This window comes from Rhinolophus hipposideros (genome assembly GCF_964194185.1).
Source record: "Rhinolophus hipposideros genome assembly, chromosome: 4".
Taxonomy (NCBI): Eukaryota; Metazoa; Chordata; class Mammalia; order Chiroptera; family Rhinolophidae; genus Rhinolophus; species Rhinolophus hipposideros.
This window is the reverse complement of record NC_138050.1, coordinates 107,697,348-107,717,678: the sequence shown is the minus strand read 5'-3', so window position 1 is coordinate 107,717,678 and position 20,331 is coordinate 107,697,348. Positions and strand designations below refer to the sequence as shown.

At 46.2% G+C, this 20,331-nt stretch overlaps 1 protein-coding gene across 16 annotated transcripts in view; it reads left to right on the top strand.

Moving 5' to 3' along the window:
- The first annotated feature begins 291 nt into the window (after positions 1-291).
- The window catches only part of FBXO25 (F-box protein 25), a 55,409-nt gene continuing 35,369 nt past the window's right edge, over positions 292-20,331 (top strand). For 6 of the 16 annotated variants that reach the window (XR_013993183.1, XM_081045673.1, XM_081045672.1 and 3 more), the window contains exon 1: positions 292-374. The gene's annotated coding sequence lies outside the window, so the exon portion shown is untranslated. Of the gene's footprint in view, positions 375-15,019; positions 15,283-16,869; positions 16,941-20,057; positions 20,274-20,331 lie in introns of those variants that run through there. The other 10 variants (XM_081045676.1, XM_081045674.1, XM_081045666.1 and 7 more) reach the window with 6 other exon arrangements.

Sequence of the window (20,331 nt, the reverse complement as noted above, 5' to 3'; positions counted from 1 at the left end):
CTTGAACTGTCTGAAACATTTAACCTGAAGTGGGGAGGAAGCAGCCCGGCTGCCCGGGACGCTTAAGAGATTCCAACGGATCCAAACGCGGAGATTGGAGGAGGTGTGTCGCGTCCGAGGCGGGGCCTATCCGGAAACGGCCCGGGCGGCTCCGGCCCCGCCCACTTTGCCCGCCCCCTCGAGGACCCGCCCCCCGCGGGCCGCGCCACTCCGCTCAGTCCCGCTCCGTCTGATCCCGCCCCTACAGGCCACGCCCAAGCCTCGCCGACGGCCTCCTCTCTGGCCCCGCCCCTTCCTGGCGGAGGCCCCGCCGCTTCCTCCGTAATTTCCTGTGGGCGCAGAAGGGGATTTCCCGGCGCGAAGGCTTCAGGCGGGTGAGTGGGCTCTGTTCTCAGAGGTTTGAATCCGCCCTCCGCGGCCTCTGCCCCGCGCCGTCCTCCGCACGGGGTCCGGGGGTCCTTGCGGATGTCACAGGCCTCGCATCCGCCCGCCGCCCGCGGGGAGACCCCGGCTGCCCTGAGCGGCGCGGAGGCCAATCGCTCCGGCGCGGTTCGTGTCATTTCCGTTTCCGGTGACAGTAGCTCAGAGGCCGTCTCCGCCCGGCCTGTCTGCTTTCGGTGTCTTCACGGTGTCCCCAGCACGCGCGGTGTCCTGTCCCCGCTCGGGACGTGGGTTCTCGTCCTTGTCCCCCCGTCTCGCCTCCCGGGGCAGCCCAGGACCGACCGTGTCCTGTGACCCCTCGTGTCGTGGTGTCCCAAGGTTCCCCCTCTGGCTCTGCCGCCGACGCGTGTGCACGTTTCCGAGATCCCGCTGGAAAAGGAGCTCTTGGGAACCGTATATTCCGAATTCATTCGATGGCGTTGTAGTGTCCCTTTTTAATTTTGTAATTTCCCTTTTAAATTTATTGTCAGGCTCAGAGTAGAGACATCAGTGTTTTTCCAAACTTTATTACATATTGAAAATATTTGGTTTCTAGTAACTTGCACTTTCAATGTGCATTTGGTAAGGGTATTGATAATTTTTATATTAACAGTCAAACCAAGAGTATGTAGCAGCTTCCTTTCTTTGTTCCTGTGATCTTTTGACTCGGTTGGTTGTGACCTAAGGTTTCCAATTAACTGTGTGTTCTCTTCAAATTCCCTTTGACCTTTTTCTGCAAGTATTCAAGGATGGACTGGGTTGTCAAGCCATCCTTGTTGGTCCTCGTCAGCTGGGAGGACCAGTACAAGCCGTTCCCTGGTTTCGCAACCCAGCTCCAGCCTTTTCTGGGCTCCAGAGGGGACTTAGAACATTTCCAGGTAGGCCTACTAAAATTTCCGTGAGGCTCACATTTGGGGCAGTGGCGTTTCCTATGCTCCTGAACTGACCTAGGACATTCCCAGAGAGATACACCGGCAGAGGCGCCCTGTCCAACCTTTGAGGCAGACACTAGTGACTCCTGCATTCCCAGACCCTCTTAGAAAATTTTCAAGAATTTCAGGTGGGGCATAGATGAAGTTCACTGGTATTCCATGTTACGTAACAAAAGCAGTTCCATAGACTTGACTTAAACTTGTCTTGACTTAAACTTGTTTGTGGGTTCATGTGTGTATGTGTGTTAAGGGGGCGTGCTTCTGATGGGCCAAAACACCCTGATTGGTGTTTTTATATTTCCTGTGTCCCACTGGAGAGTTTAAAAGAGGGAATGGGAGTGGTTGGATGGACTTGGAAAGATATATGATAAGAGGTAAAGGAAGTGAGTGAATATCATATTTTGGTATTCAGTTTTCACTAAAGAAGCACTATATCCGCATTTCATTTTCAGAAGTTTTTTTCATTTGCTAGAAGTTGACTGACCTTATTTCAATATTTTTAGAATGGAAATAAAAATATGAAATTTATAAAGCTTCTCTTAAAGAAATTATATCTCTGAATTGAATCGTATCTTCTCTGAGATTAAGAAAAACCACTCAGGACAAATTTTTTTTTTTTTAATTGGGGAGTATTGGGGAACAGTGTGTTTCTCCAGGGGCCATCAGCTCCAACTTGTTGTTCTTTAATCCAGCTGTGGAGGACGCAGCTCAGCTAGAAGTACAGTCGCCATTTTCAATCTTAGTTTCAGGGGGCGCAGCCCAACATCCTATGCGGGAATTGAACCGGCAACCCAACTGTTGTTAAGAGCTCATGCTCTAATTAACAGAGCCATCCGACTGACCCTCGGCAGCTCAGCAGCAGCTCGTTGTCTTCAGTCTAGTTGTGGAGGGTGCAGCTCACTGGCCCATGTGGGAATCAAAGCAGCAACCCTGTTGTTCAGAGCTCGCACTCTAACCACATCAGCCATCTGGCTGCCCCAAGGACAAATAATTTTTAAGTTCGTAATGTGTAATGAGTCATGGAAAACTTACTAGACAATACAGTCATGCACCACTTCACAACACGGACACATTCTGAGAAATGCGTCATTGGCAGATTTTGTCGTCGTTTGAACATCATAGAGTGAGGTCCTTACACACACCTAGGTGGTGTAGCCTGTGACTGTAATTGTATGTGCTGTGCTTTTAGTCATTTGTCTCCGTGAGCATCACCACAATCTCATGAGGAATGCATTGTGCTACATTATTACTACAGGTACAATACATGAAGTGATGGAAATTTTTCAGCTCCATTATAAACTTACGGGAACCACCATTGTAAATGTCGTCTGTCATTGACCAAAGCGTTGTTATGTGTTGTCTGACTATTCGTATATTATTTAGTAGTGTGCATTGGAAACATGCACTTAGGGGAAGCAGCAAATCACTTTCTTTTTTTTTTTACATTTCTGTTGTTTTATTCAACAAGTTTGTGGTATTTCTTTATAGCAGGCACAGAAAAAGAGTACATGCAGATAAATAACAAAATTTATCCCAGCATCGTTTAAAAATAATGAAGCAGTTCTAATTCCAAAACTATGGAAATGGTTACATTAATAATGGTACATTTATTTAATTGGGTATTATTATACTTTTAAGAGAATATATTCATTCATTTTAGATAACAAAATTTACATAATTAGTGATAAAATAGACAAAAATTATGTAATGGTAATTGGAATTATAAAGATAAGTAAAAGACCTTTTATTTGGATATGCAATTCTTAATCAGATGTGACTTTTTAAAATCTTTTTATAAAACCTTTATTTTATAACCATTTATTTGCCATTTAAAATTTTGTTTTAGAAAATAGGTCACATTGAGTTCCAGAAAGATTTCACTTTAAGAAATTATTTTCTTTAAGTGTTTTTTTTTAATTACAGTTGAGATTCAATATTAATTTACATTAGTTTCAGGTGTACAGTATAGTGGTTAGACACTTATATAATTTATGAAATGATCCCCCCAATTAGTCTCGTACCCACCTGGCACTATACTTAGTTATTACCATAGTATTGACTATATTCCCTGTGCTGTACTGCACATCCCCATGACCATTTTGTAACTGCCAATTTGTACTTCTTAATCCCTTCACCTTTTTCACCCAGCCTCCACCCCATTCCCACCTGGAAACCATCAGTTTGTTTTCTGTATCTATGAGTCTGTTTCTGATTTGTTAATTCATTTGTTTTGCTTCTTTAGATTCCATCTGTAAGTGAAAACATATGGTATTTGTCTTTGTCTGACTTAGTTCATTCAGCATAATGCCCTCTAGGTGCATTCACGTTGTCACAGGAAATAACTTTCATAGAGTTCATGGTTTCTGCCAACTACAGTAGGTGATACATGGAAACTATTAAATTTAATGTACAAAACTATACTTGCTTGGATTTTCACTGGGATGGTTTCCAAAAGGTGCATTATATGTTCTTTGTAAGTTTTGCTTCTATCGAGAAGTCTGCCCTAGAAGGTGGTCATATTGATATCCAGTGTAATCCAACTCATGTCATTTTTTCTTCTTTTAAAAATATGGATTGCTGTTTATATGTGTTTATTGTTCCAAAATGTTGAAATAGAAATTAGCAAAAAATGATAGAGTATGAAAATTCTTCTGGAAAACAACCGATCATTCAGAGATGACTTTTATTTTGGTTCATTTAAATGTGTGTGTGTGTGTGTGTGTGTGTGTATGTGTGTATGTGTGTGTTTGTGTCTTCCAGGGAAGCTGGACTCAGGACGCAGGCCTCCCTTCACAGCCCCACGTCCACTAAACATTAAGGCTGCAGACCTCTCTCTCCCACTGCTAACCTCCTTGCTGTAGTTTCTGCTGGTCACCTTCAGGTCTGGGCTTCTGAGTCTGTGCTCTTCATTGTCTGGGGCTGATGATGGGTCCTGAGACTGGTGTATGGGCATCTTCCTCCTGGCTGCCAGCGTCGCCTCAGGGCATAATTAATCGTGCCCAGGTTCTGGGATGTGCTTAGAAAATTCTGCACAGGCCCCAGCAGGTGGGGACTTCTCTCAAGACTTCTAGACTTGCCCCCGTGGTTTATGGGCCCTGAGGGATCTTGTCTTTGGAAAACTGTCTATACAGTTCCTCTGTCCATTTTTCAATAAGATTTGTTTTGTTTTTTTAGTTTTGCTATTGAGTTGTGTGAGTTTGTTACATATCTTTTCCCTCTCTTCCACCTTCCCTTTTCCCCAACTCCAGTTCAAGCCGTTGTTTTTCAGTGTTTTTCAGTCTAGTTGTGTAGGACACAGCTCCCTGGCCCATGCTCATATTGTGAGCCTTGTGCTCTCCCCGGGCTGAGGCAGTTGCTCGCCAGTCATTGGTTGGGCAATCACAGCAGCTATCGCCGGCTGCTGGCCACTCATGCTGGCTGCAGGTCGCTTACTCTGGCCAATGGCCACCGGCCACTCATGGCAGCACATAGCAGCCCATGGCAGCTCAGGACAGCTTATGCCAACTTCTGGTTGCTGGTGGCAGCCCAGCTTCAGGGAGAGCTGTTGTTCACAATCTTAGCCATAGAGGGCGCAGCTCAATGGCCCATGTGGGAATCAAACCCATGACCTCTCTGTGCTCCAACCACCTGAGCCACTGGGCGGGCCCTTGGTACATATTTTGGATTAACCCCTTGTCAGATACATGATTTGCAAATATTTTCTCCCATACAGTAGGTTGCCTTTTCTTTTTGTTGAAGGTTTCCTTCCTTGTGCAGAAGTTTTTTAGTTTGACGTCATCCCTCTTCTCTATATTTGCTTTTGTTGCCTTTTCTTTGGGTGTCAAATCTGAAAAGTCATCAGCAGATGGATGTCCAGGAGCCTACTGCCTGTGTTTTCTTCTATGAGTTTTATGATTTCAGGACTTATGTTCAAGGCTTTAATCCATTTTCAGTTAATTTTTATAGATGGTGTAAGATAGTTGTGCAGTTTCAGTTTTTGCATGTATTTGTCCAGTTTTCCCATCTCCATTTATTGCTGAGAATGTCCTTTCCCCACTGTATATTCTTAGCTCCTTTGACATACATTAAGCATATATGAGTTTACTTCTGGGCCCTTTATTCTGTTCCATTGATCTATGTGTCTTTTTATGCCAGTACCATGCTGTTTGGATTACTTTGGACAGCACCGTATGAATTCAGACAGAATTTAATGGATGCCAAAGCTGATGTCGCGAGCAATGCACAGGGCTCCGTGCTTTGCTACCCCATCTTTACCTCAGAAACATTACTTACCATGAAACAAGTGAATTTTCCTCCAGAAATTGGGTTATCTTTGTCCATTTGGGTCATGGAGTCTCAACCGTGTTGCTTCTAGGTCATGTATTAGGCAAAGAGGGGAGTGTAGCTTGTCACACACGATGCACTTAATACAATAGGTGGAATGAAGATGGATTGATGGCGCCTAGATCTCAGCAACACAGAACCAGAGAACATTTTGAAGTTGTTGGGTTCTCTGAGTTTTAGTTTCTTCATCTGAAAAATGGACTCCACTCTCAGATCCTCTGAGGTCCTATGGGCCTACCAGCTCCCCTTGCCACCTGAACTGCACTTTCTTGAATGTCGTGATACAGACTAAGCCACCCTCACCCCATTTCCTAAAGTTTGCATATGCCCCGCCCTCAAAAGATGCATGATCTCAGAAGATGAAGTGAGCGGTATGCCTTGGCCTCAGCACACAAGCACTGGAAGCACCCTGCTTGGATTCTGAGCGACTGGAACACAAGACGTTCACTGGTTCTCTTCAGCAGCTAAAATGCCACAGAGCGGCACACCAGAGGAACTCTTCAGTGTCAATGCTCGCTGCATGTCGTCTTCTCCTGATGTGCAGGTGAGACCCATGGAGTCTTTGGCTCTTGTTACTTCCACTGCCGAATAAGCTCCATGGGGACAACGGGATGTCATGTCTCCAGAGGCATTGGGAAAACCTGGGGCCTACTGCAGAGGACATAGCATAGTTTTTAGTTTCTTAAAAGATACCTGTGTGAAAGTTTCTCTGTCATTTTATTTGCCAACTTGCTGAGAACATTGCAGGATTAAATGTTTCCCAGTGACTTTTCACATCTGCTAATGAATTCAGCAAAGCATTTATTGGTGACTTCATGTGGCCTAATTGTGGTAATAACTTAATATGATTACAGTTAATCAAACACCACGTCAATAAGTTGGAGCTATGGCTTTTCCACTGATTTAAATTTATCACTGAGATATGATGGCCCACTTCAAGTAAATTTCCAGAATTCTTCTGTTGATATATCCACAAAGTTACATAATTAGGAAAAGTAATTGCTCAAGTCTGCGGGGCAACTGCAGGCACTGGACTGCATCACCCCATCACCAGGCACTCTGGTCTGGTGACGCCAATGAGAACAAGACTGCCTTCTCTGGATTTCCTTGTGTTGACTTGTTAATTTTACCTGCACGACATTTTCCAGACCCATCCCTTCCTTCTGAGTCCCCAGGTTGAGGCTGCATTTTTTCTCGGAGACCTATCGCCTCATTGTACGCTATCATTTAGGGAAACAAAGCAAAGACACGTGTGATCAATGCCACCAGAGTCCACGCTACGTGGTGGGGTGGGGTGGGGGGGGTGATACATCAAAAACCGAGGCTGATTGGAAAGAGGACATTCTTCACCATGTGACAACATGGATGGACCTGGGGGACATAATGCTCAGTGACATGACCAGTCACAGAAAGACAAGTACTGCAGGAGTCCACTTACGTGAGGCACCTGAAATAGTGAAATTTATATAGAATCCAAACATGGAATGGTCGTTGTCAGGCATAGGGGGCGGGAGGTGGGGGAGTTGTTACTCTTTGTGCATGATTTCAGTTAGTAAAATAAATGCGTTCTAGGGACCTGCTGTGCGACATTGTTCCCAAACTCAACGCTGTGTCGTGCACTTCAAATCGAACCACTCACTTGACCACGTTTAGCATTGACACTTGCCAGTTGAAGCTGGTCTTTCACATGCAAGACCAACTCACTAGTAGCCAGGTGGATCACGCTGTTTGATTATCTTAAGTGTCCAGTGGGTTTCTTTACGTGATACTGTGAAAGTCCACTTTTACCTTTCGCTCTTACATTTGCATCATTCTTAGAGCCCTTCCTGGCTTTATTGTCTCCTTCTTGTGTACTGCCTCCATTTTGTTATGCCCACACAGGTGTTCCCACGTGCCACTGGCTTCCCTTAAAAAGACCTCATTAGGGGTGGCCAGATGGCTCAGTTGGTTAGAGTTCGAACTCTGAACAACGGGGTTACTGGTTCAATTCCCACATGGGCCAGAGAGCTGCGCCCTCCACAACTAGACTGAAGGACAACAACTTGGAGCTGATGGGCCCTAGAGAAACACACTGTTCCTCAATATTCCCCAATAAAACTTTAAAAAAAAAAAAAACAGACCTCATTAAATAAACGCACCCACTGCCCTCCGCCATGCCACCCTGAGAGATTTTGTTTGTCAAACAGGGTTTGCTCACGTCTCTTTTCCATATTGCTCACACGCATTTTGCATTCAGTCGATCTCACAAGATTCCAGGATCTATAGCATTTCCGGCATTTCTTGAGCTATTTTTTTACACATATTCTTCCATAGGCGCTTTAGAATCAGTTTGTTAAGTTTTCTGTACATTTTGATGGAATTCTCATTGAATTGAAAGATTTTGGAGAATTCAATTACAATATTGAATCTTGTTATCTATGATATTGGCATTTCTCCCCTTTTAATCCATTCTTCCGTTATATTTTTCAATAACATGTTTGTTGTTTTCTTCCATAAAGGTCTTGCACATTCTTGTTAGATTTGACTGCAAGTATGGGTGCTTCAGATTTTGCTGACACTGTGAGTGACAGTTTTAAATTATACCCTGTGGTTATTGCTGCTGTCAAAAAATCCTGTGAATTTTGTGCTTTGCTCTTATTCCTGCAAACCTCGTGGAACTTTTATTGATCTCAGTAGTTTATTCATAGATTCTCTTGGATTTTGCATGTAGATAGTTGTGTCATTGGCAAGAAAATAATAGTTTTGCTCTACTTTTTCATTACTTATAACTGTTTTTACTTTTTTACTTTACTGCAATGGTTTGCAACTCCAGTGTGTAAATGAGAGTGGTGGTAACTGCACGCGCTGTTTGTTTCTCATTTTCATGGGTCATATAAGCTATCCCTCTTCCGAATGTCTTCTTCTTGCCTGCCTGTCATATTTTCCCAGGTCTCTACCTGGCCCCAGTGCTCACTCCTAGCTGGTTATGATTCGCCTTTGAAGATCCTCAGACAAGTGGGAGGTGTGGGAGTGAGCTGTGAGAAGACCACCCATCTGGGCTTGTCCCCCAGTCAGGCGTCATGTTTCCAGCATACCCTAAGTTGTACACTGGGCGATGGCAGCCTCTTCTTCCCCTACCTGCGTCCCCTCAGATGTGCTCCTAGCCAGATACTGGGCCACAGACAATAAAAACAGCAGTCTTAACCTCCAGCCAGGTGAGGGAAGCCTATGTCCAGTTCGTGGCTTCTCGACTGCCGATCAGCCCCGGGGACCCACTGGTACCCTTTTCCAGGGACAGAGCCTGGCTCTGTGGCAAAGATCAGCTTCCACGAGGAGGTCAAGTGTGGTGGGATGTTCCAGGCGAGTGATACATGGGTTTGCCCAACCTCTCATGTCTTTCGTGTGATGAGTCCACAAGAACTGTGGCTCCCTTTTTCCCCCTTTGCTTCTTGTTCAGGGTGTGTGTGGGAGTGAAGATGTGGCAGGGACCCTGGGGGCTGGTTCCAGCCTCCCCCTCCCCTGGCCCAGCATTTCCTGGTGGGAGGAAGACTTTGTTTTGCAAAATTGCAGAATGGAGGTTCCCCATTCTGAGGCACAACTGTATGCTTTCCCATGTGATCCCCTTAGGATTGAAACAGTTAATGGGCTGGCAGCAGGGGGTGGTTCCACATCCTCAGTCAGTTCCCCAGTAGAAACCAAGCACTCTGTGAAAATATACTTTTAAGGAGAAGAAAGAGTGGATAGGCTGAGGTTTCTGTCCTTCACTGGGTAGATTCATGATTACATGATGGCACACAACTGGCTAACATTTTCCAATAGGAAGACATGGGTAAATCACTTTCAGGATTACCTGCAAATTGTCTCTGAGCTCTGATCCCAGAGGGCTCCCAGTTAGACTAAGGATTTTCTTGCAGAGTTAGCAGTCATTCGCTGCTGCTTCTGCAGTTGATTTATTAGTTAAAGTGCTAATTAGCCATACATTCAGCATCTCCTATCATACTTGACCTTCAACGTTGGGTTATTTTCTAATTAGAATAATTTCTCATGCTTCTCCCATTAAGTGGAGGGACTTTTGGGGTTCTTTGCCTCTCCTTTCAGGGACCCTGAGACCCTCCAGGAGGCATGGAAAATACAGCTGTTGCCCATCTGCAGCTAGTTCAGCCCTCCCCTGAGCTTCTCTCGACAGGATGGATGGTTCTCTCTTGACAACTTGTTATTATTGAGATGGACCCTAATTTTACATTGTTTTTTGAAAGATGAATTAAATGGCATTATATAAACCACACTGGCATACTTTTTCAAAAATACAATTTCTACCCCTTTCCTTCCTTGGTGAGGTCTGTCCAGTTCCTGGCCAATATCCTGGAGTGACATGCTATTTGTGCTGTGTGTGGTCAGCATGGCAGGTTTTATGATATCAGTGGTGGTAAGGAGAATGTGACTTTCAGCTGATGTTCACCACGCACCAGGAACTGCCCTAAGTTAAGGACAAGTGACTACAACTCACTCAGTCATCACAACATTGCTGTGGGGGAGAACTGCTATTTTCCCTATTGATCAAAAGAGGAAACTGTCTACAACAACAAAAAATATCAAGCCTAAGAGAAAGCTTGTAAGAGTTTATTTGAGCCAAACTGACAATTGCTGGGAAGCAAAAATCAACCGATTGAGAAAATGCTTCACAAAATGGCAGTTTGCAGCTCGTTTTATACATAAAATGAAAGGAGGAACGTTACGTGAAAACATTGGTGGTGGATTAAAGGGGAGGGAAAAAGCAAAGCAGGGAAATCTCGGATTGGGTAAAAGTAAATTGGAAAGACAGGTACTTCTTTGACATACGTAGTACAGGATAGTTAATTACTTTTTACATCACGTAGAGAAAGTAATCGGGACAAGACTAATAATGAAGGATTCTGTAGTTTTCTGCTCAGGCGAGGGGAGAAGGGATTACTCTGACATTCCAAGGGCATGTTATCCTAGATGTAAAAAGACAATGGACAGGCTCAGTTCAGGTAGAGGTTGACCTCTGTCAAGGAAGCGTCAGGGCAAGGACGTGACTTCCTTAGTTAGGAATTGGTATGTTCACGCCATCCTGTGTGGTTATTTTGAGTCTCCTGAGCTTGTCAGGTTTAACATGTGGCCCCTTTTCCGTCCACAAAACCGAGGCACAGGTGGTTAAGGAACCGGTCTGTGGGAGAGCTGTGGCTTGAGCCTTGTTCGTCTGATGTTAGGGTCTGCTCTCTTCAACACCACATTTCCACTGATGAAAAGATAGAAGCCGTTGTTACTGAACTCACATTGTTACTGGATTCAGGTTTGGCTGCTTGCCGCTCATGCCCCAATGATCAAGAGACAAGGGTTGGTGGAAAGAAAAGTAGGTTTATTCAAAATGTTGGCATTCCAGAAACATGGCAGACTGATATCTCAAAGACCACCTTCCCCGTTCCTAGACCAGCTGGGAGTTTTATAGGTACACAAGAAGAACAAAGGAAAGGGGGAGTTAGTCATGTGACTTGTCCAAAAGAAACATCTCCTGGGGTCCAGTTTGTTACGCGATGGTTAGCTCGAACACGGTGATAAGGGTGATTCATAGGAGTGTGTCATCTGATGGGAATTGCAGTCCAGAATTGCAGCCTGGTTGCCGGTGTCCAGAATTCTGGTTGCAGTGCAGAATTGCAGCCGGTGAGGGCTGACTGAGTTTCTTTCAAGTCGGCATTTTGCCAGTTAACCAGATTACCGAGGTGTGCACGTAGGCTCAATAAAACAGTTATTGAGTGAGGTAAGAGGGAAAGGGGAAAAAAGGAAAAGAACTAAATTGTTAAATGTTGAAAAATACACCGTAACAACCTGCAAACCAGTCAGTGGTCAGTCATTGACTTGGTGAGACTCTTGTCTGACAGGTGCACCTCCTCTGTACATCATCTCTGCAAACCTCCACTTTGGCCACCCTGTGTTCCAGTGGTGGCTTGTTCATTCAGTCGCTCATTCAACAAAAGCTTAGAGTGGCGGCCAGATGGCTCAGTAGGTTAGAGCGTGAGCTCTGAACAACAGGGTTGCTGCTTTGATTCCCACATGGGCCGGTGAGCTGCGCCCTCCACAACTAGACTGAAGACAGTGAGCTGCCACTGAGCTTCCGGAGGGGCGGCTGGATGGCTCAGTTGGTTAGAGTGTGAGCTCTTAACCACAGGGTTACCGGTTCAATTCCTGCATGGGGTGGTGGGCTGCGCCCCCCTGCAACTAAAGATTGAAAACAACGACTGTACTTGGAGCTGAACTGCACCCTCCACAGCTGAATTGAAGGACGACTTTGAGCTGATGGGCCCTGGAGAAACACACTGTCTCCCAGTATTCCCCAATAAAAATTTTAAAAACAAAAAAACCCCCAAATGCTTCGAGTACCGTAAGTGTGGGTTTTCGGAATTGTATTAGAGCTCCAGTGGGGAGCAAAGCAGAGTTGTATTTCCCCATTGAGATTACAGTCTAGCTACAAAGATTAGGGGGAAAACGTTTGCAGTAAGAGGACTGTTCCCCCGTTGCTACCACCTTACAGCCAGTGGTGAACTAATCACAGCCTGCCTCTGGCTGGCGTCTGGAAGAACAGATTTAAGAGGCTGCTGGTGATGCCCTTCAGGGTGATCCTTTTGAAAACACCTGCTTTTGCTTTGTTCCCCGTGGATTTGTTTTTCTTTCCTAATGGACATTGCAGTAATGACCAATAAGAATGGGGTAGGTAATCACCAAGATGAATGAGAGGGGTCCCTTCGCAAGGGGTGCTTGTCACCCCATGCCATCGAGGCCAGTGGGCGGCACAGGTGGGGTCTTTGGCTCTGACGGGTGGTCTGCAGGTACAGGGGGAGTGAGCATGAAGGGAAAGGTGTGCTGAGAAGTCTGCTGGTTCACAGAGGGGCCATTGAGAACGGCGCCCCAATGCAGATGGCTTGCTCCTGAGTGAACATCAGCCGTCAGCTGCCCACCTGCGCCTGCCCAGACGCGACAAGCACACTAGCCACCCAAGCTCACATCTGCCATGGAGCCTCCACGCCCTGTGCTAGTCTCCTGCTGCTGCTGTAGCAAATTACCAGGAACTCAGTGGCTCTAAATAGCATAGATTTATTATCGTTGGCTCTGGAGGTCAGGGTCCTAAAAGTAAGGTGTTGGAGGGGGACATCCTTCTGGTCCCTATAGAGGAGAATCCACTTCTTTGTTCTTCCCCAACATTAGAGGCTACCTGCATTCCTAGCTACTATGTTTCCCCGAAAATAAGACCTAGCCGGACAATCAGCTCTAATATGTTTTTGGAGCAAAAATTAATATAAGGACCGGTATTATTTTATATTTTATATTACATTACATTATATAAGACCCTGTCTTATAGTAAAATAAGACCCGGTCTTACATTAATTTTTGCTCCAAAAGATGAATTACAGCTGATGGTCTGGCTATGTCTTATTTTCGGGGAAACACAGTAGTGAGCCCTTTGTGTACAAAGCTAGCCTCTCTGGGTCTTCTGATATCCTCCCTCCCTCTCGTGGAGCTTGTAGTCTACTGCAAACATAATTACAAACAAAGGTATAAATGCAATATCCTGACTTTATATGTGAGAAAATGGAGATTGAAACTCTCCTTGGGCTTATTCAAACTTCACCTGTGAGGTGAAGTGAGTTGCCCAAAAGACTTAGTGATCAGATGGAGTAGTTAGTTCTAAGTTCAGCTCAGATTTCGGAATTCCAGACCAGAGCACTTTTCGTGGCCAGGATGATACAGTTCCACTCAACAGGTGTTCAGGAGGATTTACTCTCCCAACTTCTGAAGAAGGAGCTTTGAGCTGACATTTAGATGGGTGTGTGTGTGTGTGTGTGTGTGTGTGTGTGTGTGTGTAAGTACATTTGACATCAGAGTAAATTCTCCGTTAACCTTTGCTGAATCACAGTTGATTTCAGAGCCTCCCACAGAAAACAGTAGCAGCGGTGGGATCCACATCATGTTTTGTCTCTGAGCAAATGGAGGATCCAGGGGCTGCCATTTCTCTTCCCATCCTTACAGTCCGCCTGCAGCCCATCCAGCCAAGAGCCCCACGACCTTCCCAGAACGAAGCATAACACTGGTGGAGGTGGAATGAGCAGCCAGTTACACATTCCCAGGGGCCACTTAGTCACTCAACAGTCTACTAGACACCTGCTGTGGACCAGGTAGAGGGAAGGTAGGGATGTTATTTTAAAAGCATACAGTTAAAGAACACTTGTAAGAAGCATGTCAAATAATTTTCAAAAACATTCTTCTAAAATATGAATACCTACTAAATGCTTCCTGCATGTATTCCAAGTATGAAAACACATTTTATACAGTACTAAGGTCAAATACTCACATATCTCTCCCTATACACCAAGGAGTTTTAAATATTTTGCATCTGTTAGCTCATTTAACTCATAAAAATCTTATGTGGTAAGTAGTGCTGCTACCTCCATTTTTCCTGTGAGGAAGATGAGGCGGAGAGAGGTTAAGGCCTTACTTTGTTCACACAGCTCCATTGCTGAATCCCAACCACAGCAGTCTCCTGAGGGCTCTTACCCACTGTGTTCCGAACTCTGCAGCCTAAGTCAGTGACCACCTCCTCCCCGTCGCTTCCTCTAAGCCCTACATTCTTTTTTTCCTAATTGGGGAAAAAAAACACACATGTTGAAGGTGGTCCCCCAGAACATTTACAGCCTTCTAGAAAGATCTGAACAATATTCTAAGTTGTTTGTAAACAGTACTTGAGCCTTAAATCGAAGTATAAAAGGCAATCAGGTGCACAGGTTTGGGGGTGACGCCAAGCTGCACTCCTGAGTTCTGTTTCCAGGGCAGGGGCAGGGTTGGACAACAGCCCATTAAAACGGTAGTGGAATATCTGGCCACAGTGCAGACGGTCACCAGGATCCAAGTACTTTGAAGGAGGCAGTAATTCCAGCCCTTTCCTGCCCCTCTGGTGTGAACACATACGGGGTGCTTCCCCTGCTCCACGCGGACCCAGTTGTGGAAATGAATAAGAGTTTTGGCCCAAAGGTCCTCATTTATTCATTCACTCCTTTATTCACTCATCGAACTCATGCACATTTATTGAGCTCCTTCTAGGTACCAACCTCCGTTCTGGGCTCCAGGGAAACAGAATTAGACGCAGCCCCCTTGTTCTAGTCTGGGGAGGCAGACAACGGAGAAGGAAGTAAGTTCATAAACGACAGTCTGAGAAAATAACAGACCACAAGCAGAGCAGAGCAGGTGATAGAACACTCACCGTTTCTGCAGGGGGAGGGCTCAGTTTAGGGAAGCATACCGTCTTTGGGCATCCCAGGATGACAGGCTTGGGGTAACTCAGAGCGCCGAGGCGGAGGAACAGGAGGCGCCAGGGCCCACTTCTAACAAGCCGGGGGCTACGCGCGGACGCGGAGGAGGGAAGCCGGCTGCGCACGCGTCGTCGGGGGCGAGGGGCCCAGGCGAGGGGACGCGGCCTGCCAATCAGCGCGGCTGGGGGCGGGGCTCCCCGCAGCGCCCGGGGCCGCGGGCGACTTCCGGCAATAGAGGCGCGGCCGCGGTGTGCGGAGCCGGCGGAGGCGGCAGCGCCGGGCGGGGACCGGGACCCCTGGCACGCCAGGTGAGGACGGCGGCCGCCAGCCGCACGTGCGCGCTGCTGTGGGGCACGTGCGCCAGGCGAGGTCCGGGCGGCCTGTGGGCCCGCGCCCACTGCCCCGTGACCTCGGCACGCCGCGCCCCCGCCTTCGCCCGCCGTGGGGGCCGTGGGGGCCTGAGTGGGACCGCGCAGGGTGGCCCGTGCCCTGCGCGGTCTCCGGGACTCCTCCCGCCGCGGCCCGTGCGTCCCCGCTCCGCCCCGCTGGCTCCTGAGGTGACGCTCCTGAGTTCCGCCGCCGCCCCGCGCTGTCGGCTCCCCGTGACCCTCCCGTCCCCGGTCCCCCTCTCCCTGGGCTCCTCCCGCCGCGGCCCGTGTGTCCCCGCCGCCGCCCCGCGCTGTCGGCTCCCCGTGACCCTGCCGCCCCCGGCCCCTCTCCCTGGGCTCCCCCCGCCGCGGCCCGAGGGCTCAGCCGCCGGTCGTCCCCGTGGAGCCCGCTCCGCCGGCCCCGCCCACTCCCTCCCGCTCCGCCGGCCCCGCCCACTCCCTCCCGCTCCGCCGGCCCCGCCCACTCCCTCCCGCCCCGGCCGAAGGGGCGCGTTTCCTCTCGCCCGTCCGCCCCCCGCGGCTCCCTCTCGCTCCCGCCGAGCGTCTCCCAGTAAAACCCCGTTTCTGATTCTCAGCCCGCGACCTGCCGTTTCTCGATGTGCTTTCTGGATCAGGTTGTTCTCACAGATTGTAATCCATATGGACGTTTGGCCCTGCTACTTGGAAACCTTAGAAGAGAAAGAAAGCAATGAAGATCAGATGCTTGTCAAATTGAGAACCAGTCATTCTTTCTTAGAACAATGAAAATTATCTTCTCAGATTTTATGAATAATACGAAAGGGGGGGTAAAAACTCCTTGGCCAGTTTTTTCTCTCTCTGAAACCGCCTTACTATTATTTTCGTTATGACTTGTTTGTTCTTTTTTTCCTGTTCTTATATATTTATAGTGTTTATTGCTCCAGCTCTTGTTCAACACTTACAATGTTTATTGTTTTGAAGATCAGCCTAAATAACTGCTGTAAACTGGTTACTCCGTTTCCTTTTCATCTAACTTAAAAACAAATAGAAAACTGTTTGTAGCCTTTTAGAATTTATTAGCTGTTTCCTGTCATGTTTTCCTTAATGTTTTTATATTTAGATCAATTATTACTTTAGATCATTTCTGGTGAAATGTGTAATGTAAATGATGTCAAATGACTGCAGTTTTATAACATCTGTTTTCATTGGATGTTCAGGAGTTCCTATTATAAAAATATAGTGACAGTGTGGCCTCTGCAGGAGGATTCCAGGAGTGTAAATGCCAGCTCTACCAAAGTTTCAGCCTCAGCTTCTTCATCCATAAAATAGAGAATTAAACCTGTAAAATGGTGATGAGAACATTTCCTACCTTGTAGGGTAGTGTGAGGACTGAATGAGGTAATTCAGGGATCTTGTTAGAGTAATGGATGTATTTCTGCAGTTGTTAAAGTGAAAGTGAAGTATCTGTAGAGTTTTGGTAGTTGTCAAAGAATCGATTCCCTTCCTGGAAACACCAAGCTGACTCAGCTTTACACTGGGAACTGCGTCAGTGTGGCAGGGATTGATGTGAGGCGTGAGTGTAAGTGCTTTCAGTGGTGAGCGGATATCGTGGCGAAGTGGTAAGTACAGTGTGTGTGTCACAGTTCTAAAACGTTTCGTTAGCTGAGGTGTCAGCAGGCAGTTTCTGTTGCCTCCTAGCTGTGCTTTCTGCATCCATTCTCCCATTCTGTCTATCCTGCAGTCCCTGGCAGATTCTCCAAACAACTGCTTATGCTGAGGCATAGCTCAGAAACTTGCGATTATTCATAGAATTCCAAATTCTGTTGATGGGCAACATTCTCCAGGTCTGGCTTCGTCACCTTTTTTGGCTGCTAAGTGCTAACCTGCCTGTCCATTTCTCTGTTTCGGCCCTCCTTTTCTACTTATTATTCTCAGATGTGTCCCATACATTCCCATCTTCGTATTTTTTTCACCCACCATTTCTGTGATTGGTGTTTTTTCCCTTGCCTCCATTCTCTTAAGATCTAACTGTGCTTGAAGGTCAGGCTCAAGTCCCAGTTTCCCCTCAGAGGTTTCCCAGATGATTTGTTTTTCTTCAGAATTTCTTTGAGTCATTCTCTGTACTACTCAGCACTCCTATTACAAAATTGCGCATCTGTCTATGTTTTTATATATTTTAAATATATTTACATATTATATTGTGTGTGTGTGTGTGTGTGTGTGTTGGGCTTCTCAGTTGTTTTGCTGTTGTTTTTTAGTTCCCTAGCTAGATGGTGCACCCTTAGGAAAGGGGCACGCAGCATAATAATGTGTTCTGTCTCCTCGAATGCTTTTTTTGAATGCTTGTGACGGAAGTCGTCCTGTGTTCGGTCTATTGAGCAATACGATACTCTGCACGGTTGCCACTTGATTTTGTTTACGTCAGAGAATTCTGAATCCACACTTTTAGTATGATATTGAGAGATACTTTTGACAGTTGTCAGAGTTGGTTCTAACATTTTTCTGTTACGTGTTTTTTATGAGACTACATTTGCCATTTAAATGTCATCTGCTACATCGTGGGACTTCTTTTGTGTAAGTGTTCCGTGGCCAGTATCTGAAGCTTCATGAAAATCGGGGGCATCCTGTCAGAGACAGTCTCAGATAATTCAGTGGACTGGCTGGTCATGGGTGGTGGCTTTTGCATGTTAGGGTGATCAGCTTGTGAAACAAACCTGTGAGATGAGCCTTGTCAAAATAGTTTCAAGGAACGGTTTTTAAGTTTCTTCTAAAGAAAGAATTTAAATTAATCAATATGTGACTGAAAAAGATGCTTTCTGATTATCAATTAAGTTTAGCAAGGTTTAGGGATCCTCTTGGTACAAAGGAAAATTACGTAATCATTCATTTTATATATCAGTTCAGGAGTTGAGCTCTTGTCGTTGAACCAGGAATATTGTTGAGGGCTTATAATTTACTTCTGAAAAACTTTTTGACTCCTTAAAGCCAGTAATAATGCCTACGTACTAACCTTGTTTGTTAGTTACACTAAATAGAGTAGGGAGATAGTATTTTGAACGCTTTCATCTCTCACATACTCTATAATATAAATAGTCCACATCAGTGAAATACCCCGTCTACTGTGCACATGAGGTTAATATTACTGGACTGAAACTATTTTTGGTTGAGTTATCAGATTCCATTCTGTGGGTAAATTCAGTGTATACTTTTTAGTTCTTAGAGTACTGGCTTCTTTATAACATTTTCTTCTTTCGTCGATCATTTCTTTCTTAAAATACATTGTTTTCTTGACTTCCTGCTTCTCCTACCTCTGTGTGTCTTTCTTTTCAGTTTCCTTTCTTGGCTAATCTTCATCTGCTTGTCCCTAAATTCATGTCAGTGTCCCTTAGACTTTTTCCCTTGGCTCTCTTCTTTTCCTACTCTGTCTGTGATATCTTTGCATGGCCTTGATAACTGTTTTAAGTGCTGATGGTTTTCCTATCTTGCTCTCTGGCCTTACTCTGTCTCCTGGGCCATAGGTCTGTGTGCATGCGTTCATTCAGTGTTACTGAGCTCCTGTTGTGTGCCTGGCTGGCAATGGTCAATTGGGTAATTGGAATACAGAGTTGAACAAGACATTGCATTTTCTTGGAAGAAGACAGCAATTATTACTGTGAGGACACAGGCTGGTGACACAGACCATGGGACGAGCAGAAGAGCAGCCAGGGTGTTTGGCCTGGAGGTCAGGGAAGCCTTTTGGGGGGGTCGGTGCAGTTTGAATATGTAGTGTGAACACCTGAGTCACTTCTTAGCCCTCACGGTGCTTGAGAACCACTGGTGGACCTTTAAAAAAGACGGAGCCATCACTGCTAACACTCATACTATGTAACTGGTCTGGGATGGGCTAAGCACTTGTGTTTTTTAAACCCTTCCAAGACTTAATTAATGTAAAGCAGGGGTTGAGAACCGCTGATCAAAGGAAGGTGATTTCAGGCAGTGGAAGAGCTGGTGTTTGAGGTCTGGCTGCACCCATTTGTAAGCTTTATGAAGATAACAGGGTGTGTTTCATCATTTTTAGGTCATAATGTTTACACCTGGAATCTAGTACAGTGCCTGTCCACAAGGGGCATAGCTAACTTGACAGACATGTCCCAAACTGAAACCATCACCTCTTTGTTTCTTCCCGCAGTCACGTACCCAGAATCCAAGTCTGGGTTATCGCTTCGATTTCCCCTCCCACGTGCAGCCAGGTCAGGACTGTCCCTTGCCCGTGGTCCTTCCAGGACCTTGTAGCCAGCTTCCCTTGGAGGCATTGAATGAGAGAGCAGAAGACATGAGCATGACGGAAATCCCTGGGTGGTTGTTGCCTCCACCTCCTGAACATTTCCAGACTCTTCTCTTCCCACTGTCCCTGTTGCAGCAGTGCTCTGTCACCTTTTAAAGGCCATTGGTCAGTAGGCTCCAGTCCTGGTTTTTCCAGCTGGTGTACCCCCTCTATTCCCCACAGTGTAACCCTAATGTCTTTGTCAGGCTCTGTGTAATCTGATCACATACATACCTGTTAAGCTCCTTTCTTGGCCCTCCAGCTCCTTTGACTCGATCTCTCCCTGAAGCGCCCCCACTTCTTGCCACACCCGCACTTTTTGCCGATCCCCCTACCCCCCACTGATACTGTGAGCTTTGGCCTAACTCAGCCAAACAGTTGGTGAACACGAAATCTGTTTCATGCCACTTTGCTTCTCATTTTCTTTTGGTAGAGTTCCTTCGTCACTCCCTCACTCCTACATGTCCCTCAGGCATGAACGGAGATGTCACCTCTGGTGAACCTCACAGCATGTGCAGTGTTGGGCTGGTGAATCCAGCCACACTCACCGAGCTCGTCAGTCTGGTACGGCTGAGGTCTGTGTTATCTTCACTCCTCTTCCACGAAGCCTAGCCAGCATTTAAGGCCCATGCAGACATTTAAATACTAAGTGAGAACTATATTTTTTAAATTAATGAATAAATGTTGTGAGTGAAAAGAAACCAGTG